We start from the raw sequence: 25427 nt of genomic DNA, 5'->3' as shown, positions 1-25427 counted from the left end.
TTGTTCTCATATAGAAATATTCTTATACACCCATAAACTCAATATATCCTACTTTCCCTTTAATCATAAAGAAGCATAGTATAGTTTATTACATCAAAGTAGCAGCATTTCAGATGTCTCTATTGACAGCACTTCCACTGCAGCAAGGGATTTTGGGAAATGACATGCAAATGAGCACACAGTGTGCTCATTTGCATGTCATTTCCCAGAATCCCTTGCTGCAGAGGAAGCACTGTTTGCTGGGGGATAATGGTGAAAGGCAGGGTTGCAGACCTGTCTAAGACATGCAAATGAGCCTACAGTAAAATTTCCATTTGCTATATATATATATATATATATATATATTAATATATATATATATATATATAAATATATATATATATATATATTTATATATATATATATATTTGTATGACATATGTAATGAAAGGGTTAATTCCTACACAGTACAATCATGTGGGTACCACTTAAGATCTGCACTTTGTGCATGTAGGCTTTTTCCTGAAATAACGCACTGATACTCAGGGTCTGAAAGTGAGTAACGGCAGCTTTTGCAAGGTCTTACATATAGTAACGTTATTCCCATGAGCTACAGTAACATGAACGGAGGTCGGAAGATCTGCGTTTTTAGGTAAACTGCTCATTAGCATATGATTTGCATATGAGTAAGCCAGACGTCCATTAAAAGTCGGCGATCTGCTATTTTTCAGGTGAACGCGAGGACATCCTAGCGCTAAGCACCTTTGGGGATATTCGTTATGACTTGGCGTCCTGTTAAACCAATTTAGAGGATTGATAATTATTTTACGGACTTCTGAGGATCTACCCCAAAGAGCATAAACGTGTTACTCTCATTTGATCAATTTTGGCTTTCAGAGAAATCTGTTAAGCCTGTTCCTGTCTCCATCCTTAGAAGCTTTGCCTTCTGCAGATCACAAAACAATTATTTTTTAATCCTACAAGCTGTACCCCCACCAACATTCTCCTTCAAACTACAAAAGCATCTTAGGGGAAAAAAAGCTTCTGCAATTTTTCTGAGGCCAAATATTTGCACCTAGTGAGAAATGTGACACTGGTTCTTTGAATCCAGTTCAAAATGAAAAGGAGAGTGGCGTGTAGGGCTTTCTCCGCGGCGGTAGATAAACACAATAGCAGCAATTTCTTACAGATTAACATTTTTCACAGATGATATCTAATGCCTGTTGAGGCAGATGGGAGCACAACAAAGAGCCTTTGCTACTTTTTTAAATTTTTATTAGAAATGAAAAATAAATTAATAAATGGAGCATGAAACAAGCGGACTAAGCAAATGGGAGGGGGGGGGGGGGGGGAAGCTGTACTCAAAGGCCCCTGTTCAATTTGCTATGAAGCTGCCTCCCCAGTTCTGGAAACGATCTCATATCCATTCAAATTATGGGGACTTAAATGTTCTCCAGCATGGGGAAGAGGCTTCACAAAATTCCTATCATATCGAACATGGCAACAATCATTATATGACATTTTTACCTATAAAAAAAACAAAAAACTATGATAAATACTACCCCTAACACAGCATAAATCCGACATTCTCACTGTCAGATGTACATCACAAAGCCCATGTGCAGCTCAGGGTACACACCTCTGTCTCACTCCCTTATGCATGTGTCCTTTGCAATTTACTCATGCTTTACTGTTTAGATGTAATTAATAATCCCGGAACAACTGGATATTAATTGGCCATTAATGCCCAGGGTGGAAGAGTTAGCCCACCTGGCATTCAGTCCTGAGGAGGGTTATTACTATTAAATAAAACTAAAATGATCAACAGGCCATAAACCTCTCCCTCACCTCCTGCCACCCTGGATGATCTCCCTGGCCCCTCCACCACCCCCGGATATTTCCCCTGCCTACCCAGCAATCTTCGCCCTAGCCGAATGATCCTCCCTTGGCCTCCTGCCCTCCAGATGATCCTCCCACTTCCTGGATTAGCTCCCCTGATCCCCACTCCACCAGCCCCGGGTAATCTCCATGCCCTGAGGTGCCCCTAAAGGGTCTCCCTGCCCATCCCCCCCATCCTGTAGGATTTGCCATCCTTCCCTCTGCCCCGGGTGACCTCCCCCACTGCCTCCGGATGTGATGATTTTGCCACCTGCCCCGCTCCCTTGGAAGATCTTTCCACCTGCCCCCGCTAAAACCGATAACTTTGTTAGTAAGTATCAAAGGGACCAGGGAGTCACCAGAGCTAAAAAGAGCGCAGTTCAGCTCCGAAGGACGCCCCAGTTCTAATACTGTAAATAAAGGAGGGATTGCTGTTTTAAATTAGCCTTCAATCAAAAACCTGAATTAACATTATTTGTAAAACCTATTTCTGAACACAGGTACTGTGATAAACGGCTCCCTTTATGTAGAGCTGCTGTTTGCCCAGGCTCTTCGTGACACAGTCTTCTAGTGTTTAATTTGGAGAAGAGGGGGACAAACTTGTGTATACACACAACGGCACTCAGCCCTCAACCTTCAGCGATTTATTTTTCCATTAGTGACACTAAACATTTTAAACACTGTCACTTTAAGAACCAAAAGAAATCATAAAAATAACATCTACTCCTGTCAGGAGTCTAACTCGCATGCATATCCCTATCTGCAATGTTGGCTGGGTAAGCCAGTTACCAACTTTAAATAACACACAGAGATAACATTGAGTCCTTAACTGTCAGATGGGGACAGCGTCCCAATAGATCCTCAGATGCTGCAACACATGTGTGTGGGGGGGGGGGGGGGAAGGGGGAGGGAGAGGAGGGGGGGAGGGGCGTCTACCCTGTACTGGATCCTGCTGAGCAGCGTCCTCCCAGCTTCCAGGCTCTAAGAGATAGACTGAAGCAGCCAAACTGCAATACATTCCTCCTCTTCCTCAATTAGGAGAGCAGGCGAGTGAAAACCAGAACGACTGTAAACTCTGGCCTGGAGTTTCCATCCCACAGTCTCAGCAAATGTGAAACTGTGGAATGGATATTTTTTTCCCTTTGTTGCACTTTCTGCCTTAAATCGGACATACAGCTGCCTTACGTTCTGGGACTATGCCACAGTACATACTTGTATGCTCTGGCTGAAACCTGAACAGAAAGTGTATTTAATTAATGCTGTGTGATAATACTAAATAATTGAAGCCCCTGTAAAAAATAATGTTACATAGTACAAGTCAAACGCAGGCAGGAGCGGGCTCGTGGAATGCTTGGTCACACCCCTTGAATGTGTGATAACCTCATGCTTGCTGTTGAGGTTTATGTCTCACGTATACCCTAGTGATATGATACAAACTGAGCTTGATAAAATGTATGATATACATAAGTGATACTAAAGATGAACAACTACATATATACGCAGTATGTATATATATATATCAACAGTGCTGTTTTTGCAGAAATCTAAAGGCGCAGACCCCCTAAGCAGGTTAATTGATAACTAAATAAAATAATTTACATTATAGCATAGAGCTATAGATAATGTGATGGAAAAGGCAAAAAGGCCATTACTACCCCTCACCCCCAATTAGTATTACAGACCAATTCCTATTCATTTTAAGCCAATATATGGAGTTTCTTGTTGATTTATAAAAATGTAATAAAAAAACCCAAAATACACATATATGGCTTCAGTCACGAGAGATAACACAAGAATGTATTAAGAATGGGTAGGTCTAGATATGATAGCTGTGTGGGAATTTCTATTTGTTAACTGAATTATATCCTATCTACAGTATATGGGATCTGGGAGGTCCATGAATCGCCATAGAATATGGAACAGCAGATCTATAGTATTTTCCCAGTCTAACTGTTTGTCTCCAATTTTTTGTCTCGAGGTAATACAGACTTGGTTACCGTTCGTTTTTATGAACGCCTTTTTATATATGCCTGTGAATGTTAAGCCCTTTAGCTTATTTCTGTCCCCTGAAAATATTTCCGCCAAAAAGTAAAAGTTGAAGAAAAAAAGAAAGAAAAAAAATCAAAACCCTACTTACTTCCACCACTAGCACGTTCCTTGTGCACCACGGAAGGGATTTCGGGCAAGAGTACCGGCGGAGCAGAGGTCATACTCTGCCAGGACATTCCCCTGCGCCGATAGGACACTGTTATTTCACCACTTGTTATCACTTTGCTTGTCGTAAGTAGGGTTTTGATTTTACCATCTCCGGATGACCAGCTGCCCTCTACTGCTCCAATGCTGTCTTTTATGACAGAGTTCATTTTATAATTAATTTTATTTTTAGTCTGTTCACTAGGAGTCTTATTGTTGTATGCTGTATAGTGGTAGAATGAGTTACCCAGCAGTTGTACGCTATGATTTGTGTTTGTTTTCTCTTTTCTCGTTTCATGGCCTGTCAAGCACTTGTGCAGATTCTCTGAGGATCACAGGTCTTACCATTTGAACATTTGGCGCCAGGTTTTTTCTTTTTTCATATCATGTTGGCTGTTATCTTTCTGATGTAATGTTGTGAAGAGAAAGATAGGGAGGTAGGGTAAAAGGTTATGTTTGTCACAGCTGGAAGGGTGCGGATTGATGAGTTTTGCCCAGGTGGTTACTTTGGGGGAATGCACGGGGCACGGGGCTCAAAGGAAGCGATCTTGGTCAGGGCCAGGTGCTGCGGGCCAAGGAGTGACCCCAGTTATTATGAACCAAGAGGTTTCACTGGGTCATGCAGCGGTGGTGAGCAGAATCATGTTCACTGGTTGGGGCTACTTGCTGACCAGGTCAAGGAGTGTTGGTGTTTATGTTTAATAAAAGGCTGTGGCCTTTTGTACTCAACCAAGATGTTTGTGTTTATTTGGTGGGTTTAGTAAACGGAATGGGTAAAGGTCAAGGGTACAAGAGTCACGTAACAATTGGTGAAACCAGTATAAAAAGGTGTAACTGTTTAATGCAGGATTATGGGTAATTAGTAGGATATGAACAGAGCTTGTAATGAAAGAATTGGAGCAGAGCAAGACTGGCAGAGTAAAATTGAAGAAGAAATCTATGAGGTTTTTAAATCTCTGTGCACTATGATTTTATTTATGAATAACTATAATGGTCCCCTAACAGGTATCACAACCTACAATGAATTTACAACTTTATTCTGTGAAACCTTATAAAACTTGCTGAAAAATCTGTGACACCCTCAACACAAATATATCCTCCCTACTTTTAGGGTGACACTTTTTCTTTGTATTGTATCTGAGACTATTTATGATGGCAAAATGTGATGTAATTCCACAGCAAAAGCCTATACCAGATGTACAGTATAACAAAAATCGTATTATAAGCAAATCAGATTTTTTTCTTTGATATTTCTGTTTCAATTTCCCCACACCAGTATTACACCAACTTTGCCTGGTGTCATGATCTCAAGGCTCCATCGGTAAGCTTATTATGTAGCCCTGAAGACAAAGCTAATTTCTATAGTTTCCTCATAAAACTTGACTTCTTATTCAAAGGCCACTCCCAAAATTACACTAATTAGACAATATCCATGAATATGGATATTATCCATCATCTATTATCTGTGGATAATACTGGACACATGATACATAAACATTGGCCCCCTGCAGACGCACTTACCAGAATTCCCTCCTGTTCTCTGTACGTTCTCCCTAACTACCAATTAGACTGTAAGCTCCTCGGGGCAGGGACTCCTCTTCCTAAATGTTACTTTTACGTCTAAAGCACTTATTCCCATGACCTGTTATTTATATTATTTGTTATTTATAGGATTGTCACGTGTATTACTACTGTGAAGCACTATGTACATTAATGGCGCTATATAAATAAAGACATACAATACATACATGAAAATGATTAGTAGATTTTGCAGGTGTTTAAACTATTGACAACCCCCTTTTCCTCCCCCTCTTCCCTGTTCCTTCCTGTTCTTCATCTTACCTTCCTCCCTTCCCCTGATCCTCTCATATTTCTGTCTTGTTTTTACATACAATATAAAATCCATAAAGAGATTAAAACAAAGCAAAAAAGTTACACATTAATGGTCTACAGGCAAAAAAAAACAAAACACTAGCAGCTAATCTTTTTATTGGACTCATGTAAAATGTCCTTTGTCTCTTTCTATAGATTACGCCAGCATAACAGTACTCAGAATTCTAGTCTAAGCACGTAAAAAGAAACGTTTATTTTGAAGATAAATACTCACATACAAAAATAGTACAAAATGGTGGTGACATTCAAATAAGTTATAATCAGGGCCGCCAACATGGGGGATAGCCGGGACTACTGTCCCGGGCCCGGTCAGTCAAGGGGGGCCACCCTGCTGGAGACACTAGACCTTTCCCCCCTCCCCAGGCCCAGTACCCCCTTTTACTCCCTCACTAGACCCATTACCCCCTTTTATCCCCTCCCCCCCGACAAGTACCCCCTACATGCCCAGTACCCCCTTATAACTCTCTCCCTAGGCCCAAAACCCCCTAAATGCCCAGTACACTCTTATAATCCTCTCCCCAGGCCCAATACCCTCATAAATACCCTCCCCCATAGAATCCCTTTATACCCTCCCCCCCAGGACCTCCTGATACCCGCCCCCCCCCAGCCCATTACCTCCTTATAGCTCCGCTCGGTCCATTACCATTTTATACCCCCTGGTCCATTAACTCCATACATTCCCCCCCCCAAGGCCATTACATCCTTATAATCCCCCACAGGTTCACTACCACTTTATAATCCCCTACCCCCGGTCCATAACCCCCTTATAATACCCCCCCCAGGTCCATTACTTTGTTATAATCATCCCTCCTTAGTGCATTACCTCCTTATAGGCCCCCCCAAATCTATTACCTCTGTATAATCCCGCCAGGTCCATTACCTCTTTATAATCCCCCCTCCAGCCCAGGTCCATTACCTCCTTATAATCGCCGCCCCAAATTCATTACCTCCGTATAATCCCCCCTGGTGTCCCCCCCATATAATAAACCACCCCCCGGTCCATATGACAATCTTCTCACTTTAATATGAGAGAGCATTTACATTTCAGATTTTTACAGTCGATTGCTTGAAACAAGATAGAAAGTAAGAAAACATTACCTAATTGTCTAGTACAATTTTCTTTCTTCTTAAAAGTAGTTCCAAGTTGTAGTAGCCAAATTGGTTCTGGAGTAAAGCATATTCGATGTAGGTTGGGATACCTTTTAGCAGACCAACATTAGAGCTCTTCATAGATGATTAATTAAGGATGGGCACTTTCACTGGTATTTTGGCTCTAAGAATGTATTGTGTTTTGGGGGACCTGAACCAAATCTGAGGAAGACGTGCTTTGTGTTCACCCCCATAGATCTGACCTTTGTTCGCTTCCACTTGGATCTATGGGGTCGAAATTCGGAGGGGGGAGTTCGGATATTGGGCAACACAAACCTGCCCATCCTTACAAATTATCATTAGGAATTCTGTTTTGCGGTGTTTATTTATTTTCAAAATCAATGTTTATTTTTTCGTTTGTCCAGTGTTTGCATTTTATTTTTAAAAATCAGTGTTTATCACTGTTAACAATGACAAAAACACTGACACACCTTTGAATTTGGTGTTTATTGGTGCACTTTTTTTTTTTTACGTTGCATACTCCCCATGTGCTGCCTTTGTCTCCAACCAGTGACAAGAGGTCGAACACAATAGATAATTATGCTCCATTTAGTTTCTTTATCATTCAATCAGGTGGTGTTTTTCAGTTAAAACGTAAAGCAGCAACTCTTCATTATAGTATACGAGCTTCTGAAACCTCTAGGTTTCTTCTTCAAGTGAAAACTTAAAAGAGCACACTTACTGTAAAGAGGAAACCTATGAGGTTTTGAAAGCTTTGCACACTATAATGTAATACATGGAAGAATTCTAGTGTTGATCCACTGGAAGGTATCACAACCTACATCCAATCTGCTACTCTTAAACAAAAATAATCTTCTACTTTCTTTCATTGGACCAGGAAAAGATCTCTCTGGAAATAAATCCCTGCTGCCTGGTCTAGAAACAGATAGCAGATTAGAATCAGGTGCCGCTGATATACCAGTGGAATTATGCCACTATTCTCACGGTGAAAGATAAAATAAACAGCGAGGATAAGACAAGACCAGTAATCAGGGAGAGGAAATAGCATCCAGGGGGTCTCTCAAATATGGTGGTAACATTAAAAACTAATATTGTTTATACAGAAAAGTCAGATTTTCGTGTTTTCATTGATGGTAGTGCTTAAATCACATGTCTGTAGCTAAATCCCTGTAATGCATAGCGAGTTAGGTGAACTGAGTGCAAATTGTAGACTGATAGACTTGACTGACAATTACTATTATAATTAACAGCAGGCACCATGCTGCCAAATACGATTCAATAGCCTATACATTTACCATATTACCATTTTGTATGAATCCTATGGTATATAATTTGCATTATTGAAGTAACTTGAGTCTGACATAGAGAAATATCTCAAAGTATCTTCACTTTTAATAGGCATAGTAACAATACACTTAATAGTACCGGTGTGTCGTTGTGTGAAAGCACAATTCAAAAGGTCTTTGGCTGTTCTCCTGACAACAAAGCAATACCTTATATCGTATCCAGATTACCAGTGTCCAGTCGTCCAGCTACATTCTTTGTACAGGCTTGTCAAGCTCGTCACTTGCCTATACCTTTCAATTGTTGTGCAGCTTCAATTGGTTTTGCTCCAAACAGCCTGGCTGAATTGTTTCATATTTTGGGGTCTCAGTCTCTGTAAGGGTCTTATGGCCCATTATAGAGGTCTTCTAGTTGAAAAATGGTGTAATATACCATTCTAATCTACCACAATCATTTGATGATGTCAGTACAGTCATTGACTTAAATACTTCCAACTAATATTATAGAAATTAATACATTTCTTTTCATATTGCATCACAGTAAGTTACACAACATGGGATTTATTTGTTTAGGTCTGTATCTGGCTTACATAACCTTTTATAGACTCTGCACCAATACAACTTCCCTTTGTTAAAGCAAAGAGTCCATTTGACAGATGTAGAGTACAATCAAGTTGAATATGCCTCCAGTTCTGACAATTGAGAAGAGTGTAAGCCATGGCGCATGAAAAGCAGCAGTCACCGTACAAAATCTAAACGATCTCTTGCAAAGGATGATCAGAATTGTAGCTGTGTTTGGGAGACATGCCTTTAAATAAGTGTTTTATGCACATACATAATTAGCGATCAACATCTTTAATGCATTATTCTGCGCACAAGCTATTTTTAACATTCTCTTTGTATGCTTCATTAGATCAGGTCGCTTTGCCTGCAGCAGTTGCATTCTTGAAACAAGTGTAAGCTTTTAGAATACAAAGAAAGTGTTTATTACATAAAGGGGAGCTGACATTTCTCTACAGCAGTGGAAAGCTCATCCCCACAGAGTAAATATGCCTTTGATGTTCAAGGTATATAAATTGCTCCACAATTGCTGGACCATGCCTTCAAGGTCATTACACCGTACATAAAATACGCAGTTGTCACGCTGCCACAGAAGCGAAGATCTAATTTATTATAAATAATTAGATGAACTATTCAGCTCTGTATACGCCTGCAACAGAATACCCACCCAGCTGTTCCCTTTCTTGCCAAAAAACCCAAAATGTTATATTTTCTTCACTCCCCGGTAGGGTGGTCGTATATATTTTGACACAATGAAAAATCCAACAAAAATACTGTTTCAGTTTATTATATTTATATATACAGTATGCATTGAATTGAGAAGAAAAGGGAATCAAAATCAATGGTGAATACTTGAGTCACCTACTGCTGCGGCACAGTTTATTCGAGCATTTGCCCGTTCTGTGCCGCAGCAGTAGCCTGGCGCGCGCCCGAGTGTGACGGGCGCACGCCGAAGCAGCGGAAGAGCGCCCTCCGATCGGGGCGCTCTCCCTACCGCTGCCGGGTCCGCCGGGTCCCCCGGAACCCTCTGCCGCTGTCCCGCGATTGCGGGACACCAGGGCTCCCTCGGGGAGCCCCTGGACACGCGTGCAGGGGGCGCACGCTCCCGATGACGCGTGACCGCGCGTCTATGACGCGCGGCACGCCGAGGGGCGGCCACTAGCAAGCCGGGAGATTTCCCGGCTTGCGGTACCGACCACACTTCAATAAAGTGTGTCGGTAGTGTACCATTCGCAAATGACATTGTTATTTTTGCCACAAGTCCACAAGACCTCCAGAAACAAATCGGAGAACTTGTTAAAGGAAGTAAGAATGTGGGCTTCAATAAGAATCTCGGCAAGGCCAAAGTGATGTTCAACAAATGTGTCAACTCTACAAAGATCGAAATAAATGGAATAAAACTACAAGTCAAAGACTACGTCTATCTTGGCCGGCAAGTAACAATGGATGGACACTTTTTGAATGAAATCAATAAGGGAATGAAGATGGGATGGAGTGCATTTCGAAGACAAGACAATATTTCAAAGGAACCTTTCACAGTGCCTTAAGAGAAACGTTTTCAGCCAGTGTATTCTGCGTGTGCTCACGTACAGTATGGATGTGAAACTTGGACCTTAAATGTGAAGATAATTCAGAAGCTTCAGACAACCCATAGAAGTATAGAGAGGTTTGCTGAGTATTAAAATAAAGCAGAAGAAAAGTCTATAGCATTATCACAAGAATTAAATTAAAATGGCAGTGAGCTAGACATATCGCAAGAAGAAATAACCATAGTTGGCCTAAAATGGTACTCGACTGGATTCCAAGGAAATTAAAGGACCAAGATGATAACCAAAAGTAAGATGTGAGGATGAAATCAGAGAAGAAGAAGGCTTGCAACTGCAGTATCTGGAAGATCATTGGGGAGGGCTTCATCCAGCAGTGGATCGACAAGGGCTAAAGATGATATTTATACTGCATATATTCAGGGGTGGATAAAAATATAAAAGCCAGACAAATTTGTAGGAGCCAGCATGTTGGTGCTGGGTTGTGGGGGATGGGGGAAGTGAGACTTTACTGCTACCCTTCTCCCCCTCCCATGGCGACTGTGTGTGTGTGTTTGTGTCAGTATCTGTGACTCACACACACAGACTGACTCACTCTCTCTCTCTCTCTCTCTCTCTCTCTCTCTCTCTCTCCCTCACACAGACACATACTCTTTCACACACAGTCTCTCACACACAGAGACACTCTCACACACACACAGACACTCTCATACAGACACACCTGCCCTGTCAGTGTGCATTGAGAGCAAAGGCAGGCATAGTACAGGAAAGCTCCAACTAGCTCTGTCCCAAGCTTCTGCCTCCTGCTCTCTTATCATTTACTCCCCCCTTCCCCCACCCTCCTTAATGATCCCAGAAGTGGTTGACCGGTCAGTCATAACTGTGCACAGGCACCGGGGGGGGCAATTTTTGGTGATCAGCTCGTTCACGGCAGACATGGTCCTCAACATGGTCCTCAACACCACAGAATTTTGCTTTTTTGTCCGTGGGCCAGTAACAGCAAGTCTTACTTCACTGTCTTGCTACTGTGATGGAGTCACTATCTCTGTATGCTGGAGTAGTGTAGTTAAATTCCTCATGGAGAGGCTAGCTTCAGGTGCAGCTAATTAAACCAGCACTCTTGAATGAACAGGTGGTTAAAAAGGCAAGAATCTGCCAGAGCCATAGAGATTGTTTTTCCCCAGAGAGAGAAAGGGAGAGGCTTTTCCAAACCAGGAGGGACCTTGGTTGCTCTGGTTCCCGAGGCCTGTAGGGAGCAGGGTCTGCTGGAACCAACTGGGACTCACCCCAGGCAGAGGATTGCCACGAGGGACAACAAGCTCCTGGATGGAGCGGATATACAAGGAACTGACATTCCAATCCTGCTGAGCGAATTACCTGGAGACCCGGGGAACTGCAACTGGCAGTTATATATATTATATTTTCATGGCCATTGCATAGTATTGCTGTGTGTTTTGGGGCTGGTAACTGGCTTAGCTGGCTAGCCAGGTAGATAGGGACCTGCTGTGTAGTCAGTCTCCCAAGGGGAGTAGGGTTTTATTTTATGGTTTCATTTGCCAAATGTTTGGTTGTTATGGTACAGAATAAACCACTGCAGCTTAACCCACTGTTTGGCATCTTACTGACCCTACAGTGAGGCCATCCTATATATGTGTGTGTGTGTGGGTTATATGAGACTACCAAAGGTACCCTCAGCAAATGCAAAAAGGAGCATCTGATCCTAAAAGGACTCACCTTCAAAAACCCATTTGCGAACACATACAACACAAAATTAGTGTTGGACCGGGTCCTACTTTAAAAAAAAAAACCGGTAACGGGTACCCGGCAAAAATCAAATGATCTACCCGGCCGGGTACCCAGTTGGCACTTACCTGGGGGTGGAGGAAGACGGCGGAAACATCTAGGCAGGTCAGCAGAGGTCCTGTGGTGGTGGCAGCATCAGCAGTGTGTGGTCAGACCGCAGGACTCCATAACAGTCTGAGCTGGGGAACCAGGTGACCGGAGCAGGAGCAGAAGCGTTCCTATTGGACAGCCGGCTGTCCAATAGGAACACTTGTGCTCCTGCTCTGGTCACATGGTTCCCCAGCTCATACTGCTAGGGAGTCGTGCAGCTCCAGCGTGGGCTGAACACACTGCTGATGCTGCCACCGCCACAGGACCTCTGCTGACCTGCCTAGATGTTGCCGCGGGCTTCCTCACAGGTCTTCCTTGCCTTCCATCGCTGACAGCAGGCAAGTAATGATGTATTTTTCAGCTACCCTGACATTAACCAGCACCGGGTATTACCCGGCGCTGGGCCCACTTCTCAGTTGCCGGGTACGGGTAATTTCCGGGTAGCTGAAAATCCGCCGGTTAACGCCGGGTACCGGGTAATTCCGGGTACTCGGTACATCACTACACAAAATTCTACCAACAGTACACCAGGACCTCTGAAAGATTAAGGAACCATCTGACTAGCATTTGTTACAGCAACAGGAGAAAGACAAAAAAGAGACGATAGACTGCATCCTGAACTCACAAGCAATACACACAGACACATGGAGAGGACTCCAAGCATTCCATGAAAAATTCCTGAAGGGTCTAATTAGCAACAAGGAAAAGAAACGACACAGACTGAGGCTGAGAATGAGATACTCTGCAGCAGCCAGCACAACTACAAACAAAACAAACAGGGACAACCGCCAACAGCAGGACTGCACTGTTAACATCTCAGACTACATACCAAATCAAGCAGAGTCCTCAGTATTATCAAAGGGTCTCACAATCTGCCCAACCAAGCCCATAGACAAGATTAAGCTGTGTATTGACCTGGAAGAGTTCTTTAGAAGACTGCGTCTTTAGGAGTTCTTCCATGACAGACACAACCAAGAGTGCGCCAACACTGTAGAAGGAAGGCCGCTGCACATGAGCAGGAAGAAGCAAAAATTCAACTGGATCCCACAAACTGGGTGTAACCCCAAACTTGACCGGTACATCAAAAGCTTTAGACACAGAGCTAAATCCACCATCCTGGACAAAGTAAGGAAACAAGCGTATAATCTGACACTGATCGAGAGGAGAGCCATAGAATCTCTAAAGGCCAACACAACATAACAATCAAACCTGTGGACAAGGGAGGAGCAGTGGTCATAATGAACACCACAGACTATCTGCGGGAAGTGCACAGGCAACTCTCTGATGCAAAGTATTACACCAAACTGCAGGAGGATCCAACAAAAACTGAACAGGATCATTAAAACACTCCCGATAAACACAAGAAAACAAATTCTGGACCTCATACCAGCTAACCCAAAACCTGGCACATTCCACATGCTCCCTAAAATTCACAAAGAGGGTGACCCTGGACGTCCTATTATCTCTGGATCTTGCACACTGACTGAGAATATTTCTGGCTGGGTGGAAGGCATTCTAAAACCACATGTCAGGGACACACTCAGCTATATCCAGGTCACCACGACCTGCTAAACAAACTTAATGCTATTGGCCCCCTCCCAACAGGAACACTACTAGCAACCACGGATGTAGAATCACTTTACACAAACATCCACCACAAAGATGGAATTTCAGCCTGCAGATAGTTTCTGGGACAGCAAGAGCCACTCACAGAGACAGTGACTAAATGCATCGAATTTATTCTGACCCATAACTACTTCACATTTGGAAATGAAACATGCCTTTGGTACATCGATGACATCCTCCTGATTTGGATCTCTGGTGAACAGGACCTCCTACAGTTCAATGAGAACTTCAATACGTTCCCTGGACGAAGTATATTTCCTAGACGCCATCATTACTATAAAGAACAACCAACTACAGACTTCTGTATACCACAAACCTCAAGACAGAGCCAGCTATTTGAGGGACACCAGGTTCCACCCCACACACACTAAGCATGCAACCATCTACAGACAAGCCATATGATACAACCGGATATGCTCCGACACAGCAGACAGAGGCCAGCGGATTACAGCCTTGAGATCGGATTTCATAAACTGTGGATTTAACCATAGAATTGTAGACCAGCATAATACCAAGAAGTGATCTCCTTGAATATAGACAGAAAGGGACAAGTGACAGGGTACCTTTGGTGGTCACATATAACCCACACCTAGAAGCCCTACGCAAGATCACCAGGGAACTACAACCCATTCTCCAGTAAGATACAAGACTGCAACAGGTCTTTCCTGAAACACGCCTATTATCATACAGACAACCTCATAATCTTAAGAAAATTATGGTGAGGAGTAAAGTATTCAACAGTACAACTGAATGCGGGACAAAACCATGCCAGAACCCAAGATGGAAAACCTGAGCAATGCTCCACACTGCGGGCACAATACAAATACCACACAGGAATCTGGAGTACAAAATCAGAGGCAGGTTCACCTGTTCCTCCAGCAATGTCGTGTACCTCATCATGTGCATGAACAGCCCAGGGGGCTGCTACTACATAGGTGAGACGGGACAGGGGCTAAACAAGAGAATGATAGAACAGAAAAATCAATCAAAGTGACAGCTGCTCCAAACAAAAAATAGGGAAAACTCCCCAGCCAAAAATCGTTAAAAACTATTTATTCGACTACATAGAAAACATGTACACTACCGACACGATTTATTCGAGCAGGGCTAGTTCCGCAAGCTGGGGGATGCCCCGGCTTGCTAGCCCCACTCCCTCGGTGTGCCGCGCGTCACCGATGCGCGGTCACGCGTCATCGGGTGTCAGCGCCCCCTGCACGCACGTCCAGGGCTCCCCGAGGGAGACCTGGTGTCCCGCAATCGCGGGACGGCGGCAGGGGGTTCCGGGGGACCCGGCGGACCCGGCAGCGGTAGCGAGAGCGCCCCGATCGGAGGGCGCTCTTCCGCTGCTTTGGCGCGCGCCCGGCACCCTCCGGCGCGCGCCAGGTTACTGCTGCGGCCGAGAACGGGCAAATGCTCGAATAAACTCGGCCGCAGCAGTACAATCGATGCCGAGAAAGCAATTGATAACATACTTTAGGATCATGTAATATACACCTTGGAAAATTTGGGATTTAAAGGGAAGTTTAATGATGTAATAAGGACCCTATATAACAAACCTAAAGCTAGAACTATTGCGACTGGGTGCCTATCTGACTCCTTCGCACTACACAGAGGCACGAGACAAGGATGCCCACTGTCCCCCTTACTTTTTAATCTTGCTATAGAGCCTATAGCCCACTTTCTGCGACAGCTAACATATTTCAAGGGAATAATGATGGGAAAAAACAATTTAAAATTAGCAATGTTCGTGGACGATATTCTTCTATCCCTATCTAACCCCAATAGACCTTTAGAGAAAATTCTCGAGACTATCACAAGGTTTGGCTCCTTTGCTGGATTTAAAATAAATGTATCCAAAACTGAGCTCATGTATATAAACATGCCAGATAGAACCATAAAAAACAACAAGCTACAGATAAAAGTAACAAAGGCCCCTATTATATATCCATGAATACATCTAGAAGCAGATCTCACGAAATTATATGAAAATAACATCAAGCCAATAGTCAAAAAAAATCCTAGAAGAGATGAGATCCTGGATGACATTTCCACTGTCAATCTTTGGCATGGCATCTGTCATAAAAATGATATCATTCGCAAGGCTACTATAATCAATGCTAATCAAACATAGGGATGTTAATGAACTGAATAAGGGGATGAGTAAATGTCTTTGTCATAAAAAAAAACGAGAATAGCACTTATAAAACTACAGATGGCCAAAGAAAGGGGAAGAGTTAACATACCAAATATACAATACTATAACCTAGCCTGCATGCTAAGGCATGTGGGGGATTTGACCCAAGGGAAAGATTATTACTCCTCCCCAGAATTAGAAAAACATTTTGCGGGTGAGTTCTCACTGGCAGAACTTAGAAACACAAAATCACTGGTGCCTAGATTAACCATACAACACCCAGAATGATCCCAAATGAATAGGTCGACCAGTCCTTAGTGTCCAATCAATATCTGATGATTCTTGATAGATGTCGGCATCTGCATATCTCTCAGGCTCTCTCCGGCTCTCGGCTCTCTCCGGCTCTTGGCTCTCTCCGACTCTCGGCTCTCTCCTCTCCCTAATCGGGCTGTTCCGGATCTTCAAGGTGGATGGCGTTGGGTTGACTTTGAGGATTGACTCTGATGATGTCGCGGTACGAGAGCTTGCAGAATCGCCGGAATTCGGAGGGTCAACGCTTAGTTTTCTGACCTTCCCTCTAGTCAGGCCTTTAAGGGCGCTCAGTATTGTCTGACTGAGATTAAGGATTTCCTTAACCAGACTAAGGACAGGTGGGGTGTTGAAGCTCTCACTGGCAGAACTACTACACACAAACTGGAATACAATGCCCCATGAGATCAAATCCAACGTATTAATTAGGGATACAGTGGTTACGTGGCGAATAATTAGGAAAAAGTTTAAATTGTCTTACACAATTTCCAGATTCCTACCTATACAGGGAAATCAGATGTTCCCCCGGGAAAAGAACATAGCCATTTTAATAGCTGGGGAAAACAAGGGATAAGAAACCTAGGAGACATTGTAAATGAGAAGAGTTTATGGCATAGAGAGAGCTAATCTCAACATATAATACACCGGAAAACCAGGTATTTCAATATATCCAACTACTCAACTATGGGAGAAAACTCAAAGATTACAAAAAACACATACTAGAAAACAATGCAATAGACACGTACTTCAGTCAAGACACAGATTGCAGATACTCGCTATCCGATATATATAAATTAATTAGAAAACAAGACATGGAGAAAAATAACAAAAAAAATCTAGAAGCATGGAAACAAGACTTCCAAGAAATTCAGATGATGGAAGATCTAACAATTGGGTATATTAGGACTTGCAAAATAATTATATCAGAAAACTGGAGAGAAATGCAATTCAAGATAATGCATAGGGCATATATACCTTTCACTAGACAAATTACGAATTTAGAAGCAGACACAACGAAATGCCCCAAATGCAACCTCCCTAAAGTTAACCTCAATCGCTGCCTCTGGACATGCGTAAAAATTAACGAGTTCTGGACCTATAATATATTAACGAAGTTACGAAAATTGAGGAAAAGTTTCAGGCGGCTCACAGCTACCGCAGGGGTACAAAAACTGGTATCCAAGCGCAATCAAAATAAAAGGTTGTTTATTAAGTGCATACACATGAATCCTTCTGCTACAGAGAAAAACTCTGATGCGTTTCGGCCACCAATGGGACTTTGTCAAAGTCCCATTGGTGGACGAAACGCGTCAGAGTTTTTCTCTTTAGCAGAAGGATTCATGTGTATGCACTTAACAAACAACCTTTTATTTTGATTGCGCTTGGATACCAGTTTTTGTACCCCTGCGGTAGCTGTGAGCCGCCTGAAACTTTTCCTCTACTTACCATTATACCCAGCTGGAGCACGCTTCTCAGCGCACCTGATCAGCATTTCCGTTTGTTTTATCCTGAGGACTGAACACGACGAGTCAAGACTGTGAGTACTTCTGTCTTTTTGAGGGTCTGTGACTGTGTATGGGACGCCGGGTTTAGTGAGGGCAGTGGCGGAGAGGATCACTGATCACGAGCGCTTTTTTGGATTTATTTGTACATTCATCATTGGATACATTGTGGATATTATATGTGCACGATTTGGAGCATCAGTTTCTTGGAGTTTACTCTTTGATTTCTTTTGCAAGTTACGAAAATTAGCTGGGTAAAACACCCCCTCCCCATGATATTTGCCAATACTGAACCTTGGACAATTAAGATCAACCAAAATAGGGGAGCTATTGTCCCAACAGAGATGATTCTCCTGGTAGCCAGAAAAGCCATTATGATCAAGTGGTTGGATTCACAAACACCTAACATAGAACTTATAAAATCCCTCTTGGTCAAACTAATCACGATAGACAGAATATCTACAGAACAAGTAGAAGATAATCAGTTTGACAAATTTGACCTAAAATGGGAGATGATTATAAACTCTCTTCCCCAGCTACAACAGAATAAATTCAGATGACAACCGAGATAAGATGGTAAACTAAAACGGACGGAAAATCTGATAAAGGAAATAGAAAATAAGGAGAACGTCCTGCAACACAACATAACATAACAGAACAGATTAAAAACGAAGAGCCTAGTCTAAACAAATATGATAACTAAAAGAAAGGATGGGAGTCACAAGCAAGCTATGATACAAGGTTTTGAGTTAAATGGTCAAGATATTAGATCAAGACCAGTTATAAAAAAAAAGAAGAAAAATGGGTATCGCAAATATGTACACTACCGACACACTTTATTGAAGTGTGGTCGGTACCGCAAGCCGGGAAATCTCCCGGCTTGCTAGTGGCCGCCCCTCGGCGTGCCGCGCGTCATAGACGCGCGGTCACGCGTCATCGGGAGCGTGCGCCCCCTGCACGCGTGTCCAGGGGCTCCCCGAGGGAGCCCTGGTGTCCCGCGATCGCGGGACAGCGGCAGGGGGTTCCGGGGGACCCGGCGGACCCGGCAGCGGTAGGGAGAGCGCCCTGATCGGAGGGCGCTCTTCCGCTGCTTCGGCGTGCGCCCGTCACACTCGGGCGCGCGCCAGGCTACTGCTGCGGCACAGAACGGGCAAATGCTCGAATAAACTGTGCCGCAGCAGTATTGATCTATATAACATTATACGATAACCTATGTACATGTAAATACAATATGCTACAATGTAATACTTTGAAATGTATCTGTAAACACCCTAATAAAAAGATACAAACATGTACAAACAGGGGAAACTCTCCTCCCATGCGTTTCACACCCTCTATGGCGCTTTTTCAAGGATTAAATAGTTGGGGGAGGTGAATACTATTTATACCTCTATATCTAAAGATGATAGACAGAACACTGATTACAGCAAAAATGTACGTATGCAGGGTGCATGGAACATAGGGGACCCTTCTTCCCCTCTATTAATAATAACACAGCTATCAAAGTACCGGCACTCACCGTCTAACAGCTAAATAATCTACTGAAAAAAGGTCAGAATGGTAAATAATTTTAATATTAGCATATGTAAACCGGAATTAGAGCAAATACAATGCAATGGGAAATTTTCCCTCACACCCCTCACTATGAGACATTATTTCCCATTGCATTGTATTTGCTCTAATTCCGGTTTACATATGCTAATATTAAAATTATTTACCATTCTGACCTTTTTTCAGTAGATTATTTAGCTGTTAGACAGTGAGTGCCGGTACTTTGATAGCTGTATTACTATTTATACGTCCCACCACAGGTAAAAAGACAACTGATGCCAAAAAACAATTATTACAAGCAAAAAAAATAACAATATAGATAACAAGAAAACCTTGACAAAACCAAAATCGTTTTTTTAACATAGTTACAAAATGTTTATTTCAAAACATCTGAGACACTGGCAAATATAATATTCCCTATCATGCCAAAACCAACCAAAAAATCTCATAGGGATTTTTTTCCAAATTTGCTTGGCTGCTTTCCCTGTGGTAGATGTAAAATTTGTAAATATGTTCAAAAAACGAAAACTGTTTGCAAAAAAGAAGGAAGTAAAGTGTATAATATGTTGTCAGGTATCACATGTAACAACTATCATGTCATACATACTGTATGCTCATTTGTGGTTGCGACAAGCGTTATGTTGGTTTAACCACGAGGCCATTTAAGCAGAGAGTGTTGGAACACGAGACTAATAACCAAAAAGGATCAAACACATTCTGTGACAAAACACGTTGGTACTTGCCAATTTGGGAGTTTGAACAATTTCAAATGTGAAGCATTATAACATGTTAAACCACATATACGGGGTGGAGATAGGTGCAATGGCTTATACAAAAGAGAGGCTTATTGGATATTTTCACTCGATACCCTAATACCCAAAGGTTTGAACACCGAATGGGATTTGAAATATTTTCTATAGAAGCAATGAATAGCTTCAACGTTTCAGGTTCAATTCCACATTCTATTTGGTATACTGTAGATCAGATTAAAATAAACATGTTAGATTATAACAAAATATATCTTTTTATCATTTGTTACATGTGTTGTTTCATTGTTTCCAACATTAACTGCTTAGAATTTGTTTAGGCATGTGTGTGATGTATTACTATGGATTTTAATTGTTTAGTTATATGAAGATAATTCTAAGAGCTCAACAGATTGGATAAATATGTTACTTATTTCCATATATAATATTTGATCTGAATATTTTTCATACATCATGCTACAGTATAACTATAGTGTCTTGTGTCTTGCTATGTATATTTTATTATTATGATCTAATTGATTGAAGATAATATATGTTTGGTTTAATTTGTTTTATTTTGTCCTAATATTAACCCGAGACCGCAGCTTCATGAGTCACTACCCTTACACAAGAGAACTCTCTTCCCATGAGGGCTAAAGGCCATGTCTATACATACTGCGCTATATGAATGCACGTACGGCGTGACGATGGACGCCTGGAAGTTGACATCCCCCTACCTCCTTGAGGATGCCAACTCCAAACTGTACCATCCGCTTTTAATAACGTGCTGGCTGGACTGCTTTCCTGATTCCATCTTGGACTGTGAGATTGCGGGGTCCTGATTCTTCAGGATCCGACCCTCCATGGATGTGTTCTTTTGGATGTGTGGATGACTGAATCTATATGATCCTATTTTATATATAAGTGTATTTCGTTCCCTTTATACATTTTATTGTGCTGGAACTTATTGTGTTTTCCTTTTTGCGCTCTTTTTGTTTTATACTGTATATGATATCCCATTTATTTCAATGTAACCCACCAAAACAATGTAACCCCTAAAAACTTCAGATGACTAAAAAGTATTTTAAAATGTCTGAATTTTTTTATTTTAGAGTACAGTGTACAGCAATGACAGTTCTTCAACTGACATGTTCTTCAGGCTGGCTCTTGTGCAGTTTCACCTGTAAAATAATTGTGAGAATGTTATTAATAATCGAAAAGAAATAGATGCATGAATTACATTGTGTGGAACACATATGCGTGTCATTGAATTTCTGCACATGCATGTTCTATGGAAACTGGTTGAAATGTACATGCGCGTCATTGAATTTCTGCGCATGTGTGTACTATAAACTTGTATCGAACACATATGCGTGTCTTTGAATTTCTGTGCGGGCGAACTGTATGTAAGAACTGTATGGAACGTATGTGCAGTACAGATATTGACAATTGAATGGAACGCATACTGTACATTACCTTCTTTATCCATTATTGCTGTTGATGTTCAACAGCGTTCTGAAATTTGCAAAAAAGGATAAAAACAAGGATTAAACAATGACTAAAATAATGCACATCCTTTTTGAAATAATCCCGGAGGAAGCTCCATTGGAGTAAAATGCGTAGGATGAACAAGGCAGACTTTTTCAAGACTACAAAGTGGTTGGTGGACTATTTGGAGGATTTTCTGGCCAAGATTCGGTTCTTCCTTTCCTGGACATTACCATCTTCCCCTGTGGACGGCCGCTGCGGGTGGATTACCAGTGAAAAAGGGAGTGCTATTTTTTCTTCATTGCCTGGGTGGTCTCATCGCCTGTATACACAGCTTGCTTGTGAGTTATTTCTTTTTACCGAATCTATTATAAAGCAACCTGCACTATTTTTGTGTCCTCTCTATTTTTCATATGTGGGAATCCCCTCCATTTGTCTCTCCACACCTACTCATCTGGCTCTGATGGATGTCGCCATGAGAATGTTTGAAGATATATACACGAGTTGGTTACTCGTTGGTTACACAACCGCACTGTCAATATTACTCACGGAATATGTGAGTGAGCTATCCATTTCTTTAATAATTGGACTTATTTTGAAAACGTTATTGCACTATATATGTGTCTTTTCATTTGTATATACTCCTGGATATGTGTGCGCTCTTGATCTTCTATTTCTGCAATCTTCTTCAACTGACATCTTCTTGCTTTCAGTTTTACAGGTTCAACTGTAAAATAATTATGAGATTGTTATTTAGACAAGAAATAGATGCATGAATTACATTACCTTGCAGTATTACTGGAGGAGTTTGCTACACAAATATGGTGTTGATGCTCATCATCCTGTCAAACCTGCAAAACAAGAATGAAAACAAGAATGAAACATGACTACAATAAATGACTGTATTAAATACGTTTTTTTTTTAAACTATATTTATTCAGTAAAAGTTTACATCACTCTGATGACTCCAGCCCACAGTCCTCTGATGCAGTAAAAGGGCATTGATTGGGACTTTCACAGCCTTGAATTGTGCAACAGGGTATTGAAACTTAAATCACTCTCTTCAAATTGAAGGGAATTGCCTTCTTACCCTTGGAACCGTCAAAGCGGACTAGTTTAAATCACTGGGAATAATGCAGAAAAGTCCCATGGTGTTGGAAGATTAGCTGGGCATATCAATTTGTCTGTCCTCCGCTGTTTGCAACATATCACCCCAAAGCATCCGTTGGTATTGCCAAAAGCGAGATGTCAACTATTGTATTCCCATGGGTCTTTGCTTCCGTGGTGCAGCAGTTGTGCGTTGTAAAGCAGGCACAGCTAACAGCTCTAGAATGCGACTTTCTTGCAGGTCTATCCCTGTATCACAGGGTCTCATAGCCACAATTTCCTCATCGGCTGGGATGTCGGGTAAATCTGGGTATGGCATGGAGTCACAAGGGGTGGGGACGGTTCCTCCAAATGATGTCTTGCTCTTTCCTGCTGCTGTGGGCCAAGAATAGATAGTGACACACATAGTCCCTCGCCATTCCCACCATGTTCCACGCCATTTGGTCCATCCTCTCCAAATTCAGGTCCATTTTTCCTTCCATCGTGTCCTATTTGTACAGTCTCTGCTCTGGATGCAGTGGCACAGGTGTACATGCATCTTGTACAAGGGATCATTATTGAATGTTACAAATTCAGTCGACATTGCCAAGCAGCGTCTAACCAAGGCGCTAGTTGCTGCTGGAGCTCAGTACTTTGGTGAGGGTTGGTTAGAGTTGGGCTAGGCTGCGTCCGGGGTGAGGCAGGTTGGAATTGGGCTGGGCCGGTGGTGATTTGACCAGGGTCCAAGGTGAGGTGAGCAGGGTGTGGAGCTGGGAGCAATGGAGATTGGGGTACCCGGCGCAGAAGCTGGGATTCCATGGTACACAAATGAAACAGGTTTTGGACATCTTTTTTCTCCATGTCGGTCTCGGATTCTTCACCTTTGAAGTTTTGGGAACTGCTTTGTTTTGTTTCCCCTCTTTAGCCTTTTTGTTTTTGGGGATCTCAGGAAGAGTTTGGTCAGCATGTATATTTCGCTTTCTTTGGCTCTTTGTTGGTACAGCAGCAATAAGTAGTTTCTTGTATCCGTAGAAGCTGGATCTATCAATCAATCCATCCGAAACACAGAACCAGCCAACCATGAGCTGTATATTACCTTTTACAAACTTTAGCAGCCCATCTGAGCTCGTTACTACTCCAGGCAGGGATTAATCCCTTGCTGGCTGACACCCAACAGTCCAAGATGTTGGTAACAGGTTTGGCCCTGTTACAATCCTGCAATCAGATGTGAATAAGTGGCAAAGTTAATTTTCCATTTTCTTATACATTCTCTAAATTTGAGATATCTGGTGTACAATACAGTTCACAAGGATGTGAAAGATTTATTTGTGAACAGGGAACGCATCTGATTTAATTGATACCCTCAATGACAGGTTGGTCTATGTTATATCTCTGAAATCTGTTTTCTCATGCAAAAGTAGAAGTTGCGATGTCAAATGTGGTGTCTACATTTATATATTAATTATACAAATGCAACAGTGAAGGTGGTGTCAGTCTAGGATCTTTCAGGCCAAGAGTAATAAAACATGTTATACTTTAATTCCCCTCTCTAGGCCATAAAGGTGTCAATGGGATATTGATGAGGGGGGGGGGGGGGGTGGGTGAGTTAATGACAAGCCCGGCAAGTGGGCGTATCCAGTTTACAAAGCAGAGAAGTTTTAGGATAAAAACTTCAAGCCCTCTTTGGAGGAATCTCATAAAAATTTTGTGGCAAAGTAAGTTAGATAGTTTACTTTATGCCTTTTATTTTGATTAAACTGTCTGCATATGTTATACTGTATGTTTTTGTAATAATATTTTTCTGAAACCTATGTACTGTGCTACCTTCGTATATTAAATATAAAATGTAATAAGTATTGTCTTTGGCTCTAATTGAACTTTGCACGCTTTGAAAAGAGTGATGACATTTTCTGACACATTTTGCTACAAGAGATTTTTGTGTGTTACATATTTTGCTTAGTAAGCAGAGACGAAAGACCATAGTGATTAAATTTTTATGTATCCTTAGTGGTGGAAGCATTAAGGTGATATTTGTGGTGGATTAAGTGAGGGGTGATATTACTCATTTTAAGCACCCGGCGGGGGGTGAAAAGTGGGTCAGCTAGATAGCTGTGTGTGCTAACCCTTGTCACATATATTAGTCACATGCTCACAGATGTGCCTGTACTGTAGATATAGTTGCCGTTATCTGGTATGTAAAATACAGTAATGTATGATTTGTCTTCATGAAGAAACTAGCTGCGTCTATTTGCCAGCTTTTTGCAAAGCACAGACATTCCCTGTCGCAACAACCAGCATCTTCAAAGACATCTCTCATAGTCATAAACCTGATACTCTTTGAGGAAGCGCTATCTCAGCGCGAAACATGTCAGAGGCATATCCCCTGCGCCACCATGCTGTGCACCCCCAATAAAGAATATTTTTAATTCATTCGCTTAGCCCCGGATTGTTTTCTTCTTAGACCGGCTGTGCTTCACTTTTTCCAGAAGGATTGCTGTCTGCATTGTATACCAGCTGGACGCACGCCTCTGGAACGGCATACAAACAACACCCATGTGAGTAAGAACTACTGTACATCATTATATCACTGGATATTCATATTTTGCTCTAAGGTTGCTGCCAGATAGAGATCTGCTTTTCACACTGATGTT

The 25427-nt window shown here is 42.1% G+C and overlaps 1 protein-coding gene and 1 long non-coding RNA gene across 2 annotated transcripts in view; both read right to left on the bottom strand.

The window, feature by feature from the left end:
- The window catches only part of SHROOM3 (shroom family member 3), a 413191-nt gene that overhangs the window by 282374 nt on the left and 105390 nt on the right, over window positions 1–25427 (bottom strand). The window lies entirely within an intron of this gene.
- Window positions 21243–24183, bottom strand: LOC142498514 (uncharacterized). The gene is made up of 4 exons (XR_012802449.1): window positions 23873–24183; window positions 22477–22541; window positions 21679–21717; window positions 21243–21383 (listed from the first exon to the last, which is right to left on the bottom strand). It is a non-coding gene; the product is annotated as an uncharacterized LOC142498514 (long non-coding RNA).

Source organism: Ascaphus truei, chromosome 1 (genome assembly GCF_040206685.1).
Source record: "Ascaphus truei isolate aAscTru1 chromosome 1, aAscTru1.hap1, whole genome shotgun sequence".
NCBI classification, from domain to species: domain Eukaryota; kingdom Metazoa; phylum Chordata; class Amphibia; order Anura; family Ascaphidae; genus Ascaphus; species Ascaphus truei.
The sequence above is the reverse complement of the archived record's forward strand: the minus strand, read 5'-3'. Positions and strand labels throughout refer to the sequence as shown.